General features: G+C 36.6%; 1 long non-coding RNA gene across 5 annotated transcripts in view; it reads left to right on the top strand.

The window, feature by feature from the left end:
• The window catches only part of LOC136034661 (uncharacterized), a 44641-nt gene extending 32280 nt beyond the window's left edge, over positions 1 to 12361 (top strand). For all 5 annotated transcript variants that reach the window (XR_010619228.1, XR_010619226.1, XR_010619227.1 and 2 more), the window contains 2 exons: positions 7380 to 7747; positions 12028 to 12361. This is a non-coding gene — a long non-coding RNA (uncharacterized LOC136034661). The remainder of the gene's footprint in view (positions 1 to 7379; positions 7748 to 12027) is intronic.
• The last annotated feature ends 653 nt before the right edge of the window (positions 12362 to 13014 follow it).

Raw genomic sequence — 13014 nt, 5'->3', positions numbered from 1 at the left:
AAAAAATATACGTAACTTAAGAATTAACTTACGTAACAATCTTCTATATTTTAGATTTTTATTATGTAGATGAAGGGGTTTGTCCCCTCGTTAATACCTCGCTCTTTACACTAAATCTTAAGTTTTGTCCCAATTCTTTAAGAATGACCCCTGAATCAGAAAGGCCGTAGAATAAGTAGTTGAAATTACTAAAAATACTTTCAAAACTTTAAAGAGCAAGCATAAAGAGCATAAAGAGCAAGGTATTTAGGAGGAGAAGACCCCTTCATATGCGTAATAATCTCTGTTCGCTTTAAGTTTTAATGCTACTCCTTACTTTCAATTGAAAATTTTTTTTCATGTTTTTCATTGTTCATTATTTTTATGGCACTTGGTATTAACCAAGTGACATATAGCAATCGCAAATTCTGTCGGTCTGTCTGTCGGTTTTGCTGCTTTAGGCACTTCCAGGTAAGCTAGGACGATGAAATTTGGCAGGCGTATCAGAGACCGGACCAGATTAAATTAGAAATAGTCGTTTTCCCAATTTGACCATCTGGGGGAGGGGGTGGGGGGCCCGTTAATTCGGAAAAATAGAAGTATTTTCAACTTACGAACGATTGATCAGATCTTAATGAAATTTGATGTTTGGAAGGATATCGTGTCTCACAGCTATTATTTTAAATCCCGACCGGATCTGGTGATATTGGGGGGAGTTGGGAGGAGGAAACCTAAAATCTTGGAAAACACTTAGAGTGGAGGGATCGGGATGAAACTTAGTGGGAAAAATAAGCACAAGTCCTAGATACATGATTGACATGCGGAATGGATCCGCTCTCTTTGGGGTAGTTGGGGGGGAAGGGTAATTCTGAAAAATTAAAAAAATAAGGTATTTTTTTACTTACGAACGGGTGATCGGATCTCAATGAAATTTGATATTTAGAAGGACCTCGTAACTCAGAAGTCTTATTTTAAATCTCAACTGGATCCAGCGTAATTGGGGGGGGGGCAGTTGAGGGGAACCGGAAATCTTAGAAAATACTTAAAGCGGTGAGATCAGGATCAAACTGGATGGGAAGAATAAAAACCTGTCTAAGATACATGACTGACATAACTGTACTGGATCTGCTCTCTTTTGGGTAGTTGGGGGGGGGGGTAATTCAGAAAAAAACAAAAAAATGAGGTATTTTTAACTTACGAACAGGTGATCGGATCTCCATGGAATTTGATATTTAGAAGGATGTCGTGTCTCAGAGCTCTTATTTTAAATCCCGACCAGATCTGGTGACATTTGGAGGGGGGGGGGGGTCGGGAGGGGGGAACTTAAAACTTGGAAAACACTTAGAGTGGAGGGATCGGGATGAAACTTAGTGGGAAAAATCAGCTCTCTTTGGGGTAGTTGGGGGGGGGATTAATTCTGAAAAATTAAAAAAAATGAGGTATTTTTAACTTACGAACGGGTGATCGGATCTCAATGAAATTTGATATTTAGAAGGATATCGAAAGTATCCGTTTTCTTTGGGGTAGTTGGGGGGGGGGTAATTCTGAAAAATTAGAAAAAATGAGGTATTTTTAACTTACGAACGGGTGATCGGATCTCAATGAAATTTGATATTTAGAAGGATATTGTGTCTCAAAGCTCTTATTTTAAGTCGCGACCGGATCTGGTGCCATTGGGGGGACTTTGGGGTGGGGGAACCTAAAATGATGGAACATGCTTAGATTGGAGGGATCGGGTTGAAACTTGGTGGGGAAAATAAGCAGAAGTCTTAGATACGTGATTTACATAATTGGAACGGATCCGCTCTATTGGGAGGGGGGATTAATTCTGAAAAATTAGAAAAAATGACGTATTTTCAACTTACGAAGGAGTTATCGGATCTTAATGAAATTTCATATTTAGGAGGACCTCTTTGGTGGAGTCGGGGGGGGGGGTAATTTTGAAAATTGAGGTATTTGTAATTTACGAATGGGTGACCAGATCTTAATGAAATTTGATATTTAGAAAGATCTTGTGCTTTAAAGCTCTAATTTTAAATTCCGACCAGATCCTGTGACATTAGGGGGATTGGAGGGGGAAACCGGAATTCTTGGAAAACATGAAAATTGCGGTATTTTTATCTTACGAATAGGTGATCGGATCTTAATGAAATTTGATATTTAGAAGGAATTTATGTCTCATAGCTCTTATTCCAACTCCAGACCAGATCTTTTGACATGGGGGGGGGGAGTTGGAGGGGGAAATCTTGAAAAACACTTGGAGTGGAGGAATCGGGATGAAACTTGGTGGATAGAATAAGCAAATGTCCTTGATACGTGATTGACGGAACCGTACTGGATTCGCTCTCTTTAGGGGAGTTGGGGAGAAGGGTTCAGTGATTTGGCGAGTTTGGTGCTTCCGGACGTGCTAGGACGATGAAAATTTTTAGGCGTGTCAGGGAGCTGCACAAATTGACTTGATAAAGTCGTTTTTTCAGATTCGACCGTCTGGGGGGCTAAAGGGAGAGGAAAAATTTGAAAAAATTAGGTATTTATAACATACGAGTGGGTGATCGGATCTTAATGAATTTTGATATTTAGAAGGACATTTAGAAGCTCTTATTTTAAATCCCTACCGGCATTAAGCCTCTTATTTTCCTTTTAAATCAATCTATTGATTCATAGAATTTTGTTAGAGCTCATACCATATGATCTCTTGGCTCTTAGCTCTTCATGCCTCGCCACAAGTGCCATATGGGCTCTTAGCTCTTGTTTTTATATTAATGCTAGGAAATCCTGCGCCCTTTTCATTGAATTTCTCTTCCCCCATGGCATAGGCTATTCCTCCAAGGAAAGGTCCTCACACATCCCCTCCCCTCAACCCTCCCCCCAACCAAAAAAATCCCCCCGAAAATGTCTGTAGCTCTTCCCAATAACCATTACTGTATGTAAACACTGCTCAAAGTTTGTAATTTGCAGCCCCTCCCCCGGAGACTGTGGGGGAGTAAGTCATCCCCAAAGATATAATTGTTAAGGTTTTCGACTGTGCGGAACAAAATGGCTATCTCAAAATTTTGATCCGTTGACTTTGGGGAAAATGAGCGTAGGAGGGGGCCTAGGTGCCCTCCAATTTTTAGTCACTTAAAAAAGGCTTTAGAACTTTTTAATTTTGTTAGAATGAGCCCTCTTGCGACATTCTAGGACCATTTGGTCGATACGATGACCTATGAGGAAAAAAAACAACAACAAATAAACACGCACCCGTGATCTGTCTTCTGGCAAAAAATCGAAATTCCACATTTTTGTCTATAGTAGGCTAGCTTGAAATTTTTTCTATAGGGTTTTCTGATGCGCTGAATGTGATGGTGTGATTTTCGTTAAGATTCTATGACTTTTAATGGGATGTTTTCCCTATTTTCCAAAATAAGGAAAATTTTCCCAGGCTCGTAACTTTTGATGGCAAAGACTAAATTGGATGGAACTTATATATTTAAAATCAGCATGAAAATTTGATTCTCTTGATGTATCTTTTAGCATCAAAATTCGGTTTTTTAGTTTCGTTTACTATTGAGCCGGGTCGCTCCTTACTACAGTTCGTTACCACGAACTGTTTGAAACAACACTGCTATGCAGCGAAATATGCAGTGACTTTTCCTTCAATCGGCAGTTGCTCAGAATATGCAGATCCAACCGCAACTTATTGCGCAAAATCAAGCACTACAGCAACTACTTCAACAGAGTGCGGTAAGTCCTTAAAATAATTGTATGGAACGCACCAAAGGGATTCACACCGTGGAGTCGCTAAAATATGACATTATTCCCTAGAGAAGCAACTTTTCAAAAGACATTTGTGCTAAATTACTAGTCAAAAGCAATGTATGTTACGTCATCGTGTAATTTTCATTGAAAATGGCATTTGAATTCAATATTAGGGGAGAGGGGGGCAGGTCCGTCGCGTTTCTGCTTTTTGGCAAATCAACAATTTTTTTGAAGTTCAACCGAATTTATTTTAGTCCGATTATCTAGAATGATATCTGTACTATAGTTAATACTTTGTAGAATCTCGTTACCTTCATCCCTCTCTTCGCACTTACCATTTGCCTATGAGTTATTTTTTTCCGGACCTGCCTCAGACCCGGAGTGGGTTTGGGCATGGATGGAGCAGCTCAGGGCACCATTTTTTCCCATTGTCAAGTGGGCCAAATTTCATTTTGCTTTTATTTCAGATATATAGTAAAATTCGGTAGTAAAAATGTAAAATAGGGTAAAAAAGTTGAACCTTCTAGCGAATGTTATGGATACTGCCCAGATTTAGCCCAAACGTTATTGCTGAGGCAATCCGAGTAACTTCAGTGGTAACTATAGTAAATTGTTGATGTTGTAAATTCCGAGTAATTGTTGGACATGGTAGTCTGAGCTTTACGTCTTTAATATCAACTTGAGTAATGTCATCCACATCTGGAAAAACGAACTTCAGGCTGCTCCCTAACTTTTTCCTCTCAAACATGATCTTGAGCTCATCCTTCTCCATTTCGAGCACAAGTCCGACATAGTAGATGAATGAGTTTTTGCTCTCAAACTTAATGAACACGAAATCCTCGGGAAGCAATATCCCTAGATTAACAGGCTCTTCTCCAAATGGAAACTGTCGTCCAAGTCACTTTCATCCTGATATTGTGCTACCGCTGGGTCTGAATCAGATTCGTTCTCCTCCAGAATAGGTTTCAAAGACTTATTGTTTTTTTGCTTTTTCCCTTCCCCAATATGGCTCTTTTTTCCTTTGCTCTCTACTCCGTTTCTTTCTCCTTTAGCTTGTCTTGATTTAATTTTTCAGCTGCTTCAAGCAGATATAGAGCAATTAAAGCTGCTGATCCAGGAGATAAGATGGATGTTTGGTCTGTATCGTCATTTTTGTGACCTTTATTTGAAGACTGTTGCAGTATAGCCCTCACAGATGTCGAAATAAAAGAATCGGGACACGCAGTTGCCACTACTGGTGTTGAAAACTGCTCTGGTCTGTCACTAATTGATGCATCATAGAAATCTTCATTGCTGTTGGTAAAGCGTAAGTGAGAAGCAAAGCGAGCGTGCAAACCACACAAAGATATCATCAAATAAGTATACAAAGAGCTTGAAAGGAATGATTTTAATTTTTTAAATCATTGAGCATCATATGGAAAGGGTATTGGCTGGTATCCGGTTTAGGTGATCTGATCCAAAGTAGCTGAAAGCAGTAGAAGCCCTCGAGTATCAAAAAAATCCATCGTTTTGTGCTGACAACGGTGCATGGAATGGCGGTGAGCCAGGTGTTTTTTTTTTCTCGATCCAAATCAGGAGTTGGTGCTGTTGGTAAAGCGTCAGTGAGAAGCAAAGCGAGCGTGCAAACCACACAAAGATATCATCAAATAAGCATACAAAGAGCTTGAAAGGAATGATTTTAATTTTTTAAATCATAGAGCAGCATATGGAAAGGGCATTGGCTGATATCCGGTTTAGGTGATCTGATCCAGAGTAGCTGAAAGCAGTAGAAGCCCTCGAGTATCAAAAAGATCTTTCGTTTTGTGCCGACAACGGTGCATGGAATGGCGGTGAGCAATGTGTTTTTTTTTTCTCGATCCAAATCAGGAGTTGGTGCTGTTGGTAAAGCGTCAGTGAGAAGCAAAGCAAGCGTGCAAACCACACAAAGATATCATCAAATAAGCATACAAAGAGCTTGAAAGGAAGGATTTTAAAATTTTTCTGGGTATAATCACGGCCGTATCCAGGGGAAGGGGCCACCCGGTTGGAGTTGACGTAAAAAAAGGGATGGAAGAGTTCTGGTAGTGATTTGTCCGAGCACGCACTGGCACAAGTTTTAGCTTCTATTTCGTACGACTGACTGTCAGGGCTTCTGGGGGTAACATATCACGGTGAACAGGGCTAGACATCAGCGAAATCTTAAGTGGGATGTGCTTACCACAGAGCTAGTGAAGAGAGGCAACCCTAGCTTACAAATGTTAAAATTAACGATAAATTTTGTATTCCATCGTCCCATTTTTCAAGAATTTATGGTATTTTGATAAGCCTGTTGTTAGGGTGGACTCTCCCAGTATGGCATTTTTGTTTCACTTTGGAATAATTTAACCTTATTAACCCTTGTTAATGCGGAAACAAACGAACAGCAGAAACAGACTCTTTTTGTCCTTCTTCGTCAACCTGGAAGTTCCATATTTTTAATTTTCAGTTAAATTTGATTTAGTTACGTTGGAGCAAAGCAAACTGAAGCTGAACTTATTTTTTTTTGGGGGGGGGATGCCTAGATACCCATAAGCACCGTGACATTTTTCCCATATATTTTATACCGAAACAACATGATCTTCATCAAACAACATCTTCAACAACCAAACTTAAGGAGGGTTGCAACCTCCGAGGGCTGTTGTAAGATCAGTTCCAAAATCGACAGAAATAAATACGAAATCTATGCGGTATGAAAAAATATTTGTCCCGAGTGGCGTTCATGTGCACAATATTACCCTTTAGTAAATTGTGTATTTATTTGCCATGATTTTTTTTTTGTATTTTAACTTCTTTTTTTTATCATTTGATCTTATAATATAATAATTTTTTTTCATTTCAACTTTTATTGTGCGTTATTTTTTGACTCTGTGTTGTATTGACTGATAACATATATTCTTCATGCAGACAGTTATTTGACAATGGCCATGAAAGTGATTTTTTAGATTAAAATACGAGATTTGAAAGATTCCTGAATAAGCAAAAAGCTCAAAAGCTTTCCTATAATTTCCCAAACTCACAAATCCCCTTACTGTGTAATCACCATAAAACTTGGTAACTCAAAGAATTATTTTCGATTTCGGCGATTTTTTTTCTTTTTTTTTTCTATAAGAAAAAAGAACTCGAAAATAGGCCTCTAGCTGCATCCAGTCGTCGAATATCTGAAGTAGAGGGTATTCAGCCTGCAAAGGTAAGTCTTATCTTTGTCATATACTGTATGATTCAGGGCCAGATTAAGACCGTATGGACGACTGGGCATAAGCTTGCAGTTTGAATATGCATCTTTAGGGCGAAATACAAAAAAAAAGTACTCTCTTGTCTTAAAAAAGAATTACCAAATATTAAAAGAATTAAAATAGGAATTAAAAAAAAGTTTTTATCTTCAAAAAGCTCGTATTTCTTTTAAACCTATTTTATTTTCCTAAATATTCTTGAAAATGTTAAATTCCAGTCTGGTGTTCAACCCCCCCCCCCCTTCACTTCCCAACAGTTGAGTTACTGAATAGGTCAGCTGGTTTATTCAATGCAGTCCTTCTTTCACCGGGATGAGAGAGTTGCTCTAAATTTTTTAGCAAAAAATTTGTCCTTTCTTGAGGATAATACAGGAGCAGAGAATATTTTCAATTTCAAAAAAGATTTTCTTATAGGTGCGACTCTGGAAGTTCGAGTCTTCCTCCTAGGGTCGATTGGAATATCTGAGAAGCTATTGACCGATCATCCACAACTTCATTGTATTTCATACTGGTCAAGCATGGTTAAAATAGAACCAAAGTAGTGCAAGTCAAATGCTTGAATATAAGTCTAAGGCAGTTAATAAAATGTTGTGCTATCCTAACCGACATGCGCTTGCTTTTCTATGAATCCTGGGCAGTCACGGCAATATCAATCAACACGCACGCTGCTTGGCTAAGTTCGCTGGAGACTCTGCTGACTTACACATGCAAAAGCTACAGATGACACTGATATCTGCCTGTATCGACCAACAAGAATTCTTGACGAACCGACGCCTAAACAGGTATTGTCATCAACTAGTTACTAGGTAAAGACCATGCTAAAAAATAATTTTGTGTCGTTAAAATTAAACTTCCTAGAAAGTCCCACATAAGACCTGTAGCTACTATTTCCCTTTTGAATTGAATTTTGGAATTTTCCTACATATCTTGAGCTCAAAATTTCAGAATCAATGTTTCAGGATTTTTTTTTCTTTTTTTACATGTGATATTAATAGACAAGTATAAGCTCTTACGTCTTGACAAAAGTGTGAGTGGGTATATTGCGTTGGAGGGGGTATTTTCCGGTTGGTATTTTCTGCGGGAGGGAGGGGGTGTTTTTCAGGGGGTATTTTCCGTGGGAAGTATAATGTTTTGATGAAACAACTGTTTTGATATTATCAGTTAATCAGTATTCCAAGAAGAAAATCATGCAGGGCCATAGCACTGAAAATAATGAATATAAAATTATTTGGATTGAGCAGGCTTAAATCTGACATACTTAGTTCTTCATGAGCGAAAGATCTTATATATATCGAAGTGACATCCATTGTGGGTATAAAGATATTGATGGTGCCTGGCATAATTCCATAAGAAAAAGAATTTTTAATTTTAAAGTGGCTCACAAATTGTTTCAGTCAGTTTCTAATTTCGCGAATAAACTGCATCCTAAATTGTTTCTTTTCATATTCCCCTACAAAAAAAAAATTCCAGTTCCCCAAAAATTCTGTACAAAATTAAGTTCCCTTTTGCTCCCTATATAATATATATATTGCTATACATCTCCCCAGAGGCAGCTCTATCCTATGCTTAGCTATATACACCAATGGGAATATTCAACAGGTTTTTGTCCTTTGGACTTACCTTTTACAGATGTTAAAAAAAAGAAAAAAGTGATTATTCCGCTAATGTTCATGTATGTCACAAGCACCATGTATGTCACTTACCACATGTATATCATTTGAAATTTTTGTTTACTTGGGACAAGAACTTGATGTGTCATAACTTCTATATGTAAGTTTGTATCCTTCTGACAAGCCCTGGTAGAAGTTGATCAATGGAGAATATTTCATTAGGTTTGAGGCATTTTATTTTTAAGTTTATTTAGGCTCACATTTACCCGTTTTCCATTTTCAGCATTTTTTCAAAATAAAATGAGAATTTTGTTTAACACAAAGACAAGTGTTACTTTTCATTTTTTTTTTTCAAACAGTTCGTGGTAACGAACTGTTGTAAGGAGCGACCCGGTTCAATAGTAAACGAAACTCTAAAAACCAGAATTTTGATGCTAAAAGATATATCAAAAGAATCAGCTTTTAGTGCTGATTTTAAATATATAAGTTCCATCACATTTAGTCTTTGCCATCAAAGGTTACGAGCCTGGGAAAATTTTCCTTATTTTGGAAAATAGGGAAAACACCCCCTAAATTGCATAGAATCTTAACGAAAATCACACCATCGCATTTAGCGTATCAGAGAACCCTATAGCAAAAATTTCAAGCTCCTATCTACAAAAAAGTGGAATTTCGTATTTTTTGCCATGTGCGTGTTCTTTTTTTTTCCAGGGGTCATCGTATCGACCAAGTGGTCCTAGAATGTCGAAAGATGGCTCATTCTAACGGAAATGAAAAGTTCTAGTGCCCTTTTTAAGTGACCAAAAAAATTGGAGGGCACCTAGGCCCCCTCCCGCGCTCATTTTTTTCGCAAAGTCAACTAATCAAAATTTTGAGATAGCCATTTTGTTCCGCCTAGTCGAAAATCACAATAACTATGTCTTTGGGGAATTTTTGAATTTAAAAAAGGAGGGAATAGTTGTGGGAAAAGTGGAAGTCATGGCCAATTGTAGAAAAAAGCCAAGACAGATTGTTGAATTAAGTGGGCAGCCCAGTCAAGGGTTACCCACAGTTACCTCCCCACAGTTCCTGGGGGAGGGGCTGCAAGTTACAAACTTCGACCAGTGTATATATATAATAATGGCTATTGGGAAGTGTAAAGACAATTTCGGGGATTTTTTTTGGGGGGGAGGGGGGTTGAAGGTAGGGGGCTATGTGGGAGGATCTTTCCTTGGAGAAATTTGTCATGGGGGAACAGAAATTCAATGAAAAGGGCGCAGGATTAACTAAAATTACTAATGAAAAAATAAACATGGAAGTTTTTTCAATTGAAAGTAAGGTGTAGCATTGAAACTTAAAACGAACAGATTATGACGCATATGAGGGGTTCTAAAAATACTTTAGCGTAAAGAGCGAGGTATTTAGGAGGTGATAAATACCTTGCTCATTATACTATAGTATTTTTAGTAATTTCAACTATTTATTCTACGGTCTTTCTGATTCAGGGGTCATTCTTAAATTATTGGGACAAAACTTACGATTTATTGTAATGAGAGAGGTATTAACGAGGGTACAAACCCCCTCATATACATAATAAAAATTTAAGAATATAAAAGTTTGTTACGTAAGTTAGTTCTTGAGTTACGTATATTTTTACTAATAAAAAAATTCGTTAAAAATTAAAATTTATAGTTGCCTTTTTATGTAACCGAAAAATTACAGGGCAACTAGGCCTCCTTCCCCACCCCTTATTTCTCAAAATCTGATCAAAACTAACAGAAAGGCATTTAGCCAAAAAAGGAATTAATATGCAAATTTCATTTTAATAATTTATGTGTAGAGAGCCAAAATCAAACTTGCATTAATTCAAAAATGTTCAGAAATTACATAAAAAAAACTAGTTTTTTTTAACTAAAAGGAAGGAGCGACATTAAAACTTAAAACGAACAGAAATTACTCCGTATATGAAATGGGTTGTCCCCTCCGCAATCCCTCGCTCTTTACGCTAAAGTTCGACTCTTTGCCACAATTCTGCTTTTTAAAACAGTAAAAAACTTTAGCGTAAAGAGCGGGGCGTTGATGAGGAAGCAGCCCCTTTCATTTACGAAGTAATTTCTGTTCGTTTTGAGTTTTCATGTCGCTCCTTATTTTCAGTTAAAAAAACTTGTTTTTTTATTTAATCCATCTATAAAAACAGAAAGCTTGTTATCTTGTTATACTTTAAATGGAGATATAGAATCTGGTGCGTTACAAAAAATGTTAGTTTTAAGATTGGGATTAAATATGACAAGTGCTATGGCTGTATCTCAGTTAGTTCCTTCTTTAAAGATTTTTGTTAGAATCCCTCTATTTTCAACTTTTAGTTTTCCATAGGGATCAAAGTCTTTTACGAATAAAATTGCAAGTAAATCATATAAAATAGCCTACTTGGTGAGACAAATACGATTTTTCTGGATAGAAAATTTATTCCAGAGCTTTTTTGCAGTGTATGGACGTGCTGACAGTTATTTTTAGACTGTTTCTATTAATACCTCAGTAAGACCTTGTACGATGACAAAAATTGCTTGTTTCTAGCATTGAATAACTGGGGTAATACTTAATACGTTGTAAGAGGATTTTTTTCTAGTTTTATTCAGTTTTTCGTTGTGGATGAATAATATTGAAATCTGACTTAAAACAAACTTTGAACAAGAAACAACAAATATTACCTCACTATCTATCTAACATAGATCAAAAAGACTAGTACAAATGAACTCATTCATCATCTTTCCCTGTATTTGTGGGATTATAGAAAACTAGCGCTTTGCTTTTGGTAGTTTTGGTCAACTAAAAGTGAACCATTTAAGAAACACTTCATGATTTTTTTTGTCAACAAGTATGATGTAAAGACATTTTGACAGTATTAGGAGCATTAGGACTATAGACTAGCTTTAAAGTTTGTATCATAGCTTGAAATTCTCCGTTGTATGTAGAGAATAACTGGAATTCCAGAGTTTAGATTATGGTTTATTTGTTCTAATTTCGAGTAATACTAAGTTGCGTTTTTTGTTACAATTTAGAATTAGATATTACTCACTAATGGTATTGTGATCTTTGAAACAATCTGTAAAAAGTGTTCAAGACAACGTTAACTAGATCTACGTTGCAAGGACAACGTGAGGTGTTCCGGCTACGTTTGTTTGGCTTTGTCGAGCAAAGTGTTGCGAGAGCAACACTTTTGTTTTGTTTCCTTACTTTGATTAAACGCTGAAGTTGTTCCTATGTAAGGATCTTAAAATAACAAGTCCCCTACATGTTTACTACTGGAATCAAATTGGTCTTGCCATCAAATACACCGGAAACAAATAATAGGTACACCAACTAGAAAAAGTTGTAAACCCTTCATTGCCGAAGATGATTATGAGCTGACAGTCGACTGTTGCTTAAATCTCCCCTATATATCTCACAATTATGAGGCCTATTTTTGGTTTCAGTATGTACCTTACTACTGAAGTGGTCAACCCCTTTAAACTTTCAAACTGGTACATCTGATGAACGAATTTCTCTACCAAAAAGTGGATGGCATATACTTTGATCAGCTCATCAAGAGCTATCAACTGCCGTCGAAAAACTATATATTTATTACTTACCACAAGAGCCTTTGGGCTGAGGACATATGGAATAATTTGGAGACTACCCTCTACATTGCACGTGTACCGGTAAATATGATTGTGAAAGTCAGAGAAACAGTTTCTCAAGGCAAAATCCAAGTATTTCTTAAGCTGATTTGGATGTTCAGTTTTATTAATAAAACCTTGATGTTTGTTATATTCTAAATTATGCTACTGATATATAGTTTAATCTATTTTACTTGTCAACGCTTTGTTCATTAAACAAAAGTTTATAGTGCTTTGAATAATCTTTTTTTTTTCAATTGTATATTTTCTTAAATATTCGGAAAAAGCCAAACTTCACAGTAAAGAGCAAGGAGCTACAGAGCATGCAATACCGCCTTCATACAACGAATATTCTGTTCAAATCTTTTCCTGGATTTCAGTTGAACTTTTTTTTTTTTTATTTAGTTTCTGATTGTTTTCCAAATCATATTCAGGCCTAACCAAAATATAATTTGAGGTACTGGTCCATAAATTTCTGGTTACTTACTTTTAAAATGTGGAAATCAATAATTGTACGTTGATTAGTACCGTCCTACGTCAAAATTTTCAATGTCATAGTTGGGTTAAATTTGAATATACTTTAAAAATTGGCGATGAATTGTAATTTTGGTGATAAGTCATTTTAAATATCATTACTAAACAAATTCGGTTCGATAAAAAGTAGTATTTCTGTTTTCTTGACGGAAATTCTGTGAGACTTTTGGTCTTCTGCATTACAGAAGTCATCACAACCTTTACAATAAGATTTTCTTATCGATAAATACATTACAAGCATTCGTTAAAACAGGGAAGAGAAATATTACC

Source organism: Artemia franciscana, chromosome 13, assembly GCF_032884065.1.
Source record: "Artemia franciscana chromosome 13, ASM3288406v1, whole genome shotgun sequence".
Classification (NCBI taxonomy): Eukaryota; Metazoa; Arthropoda; class Branchiopoda; order Anostraca; family Artemiidae; genus Artemia; species Artemia franciscana.
Note: the sequence above shows the minus strand (reverse complement) of the source record. Positions and strands in the feature narration are given on the sequence as shown.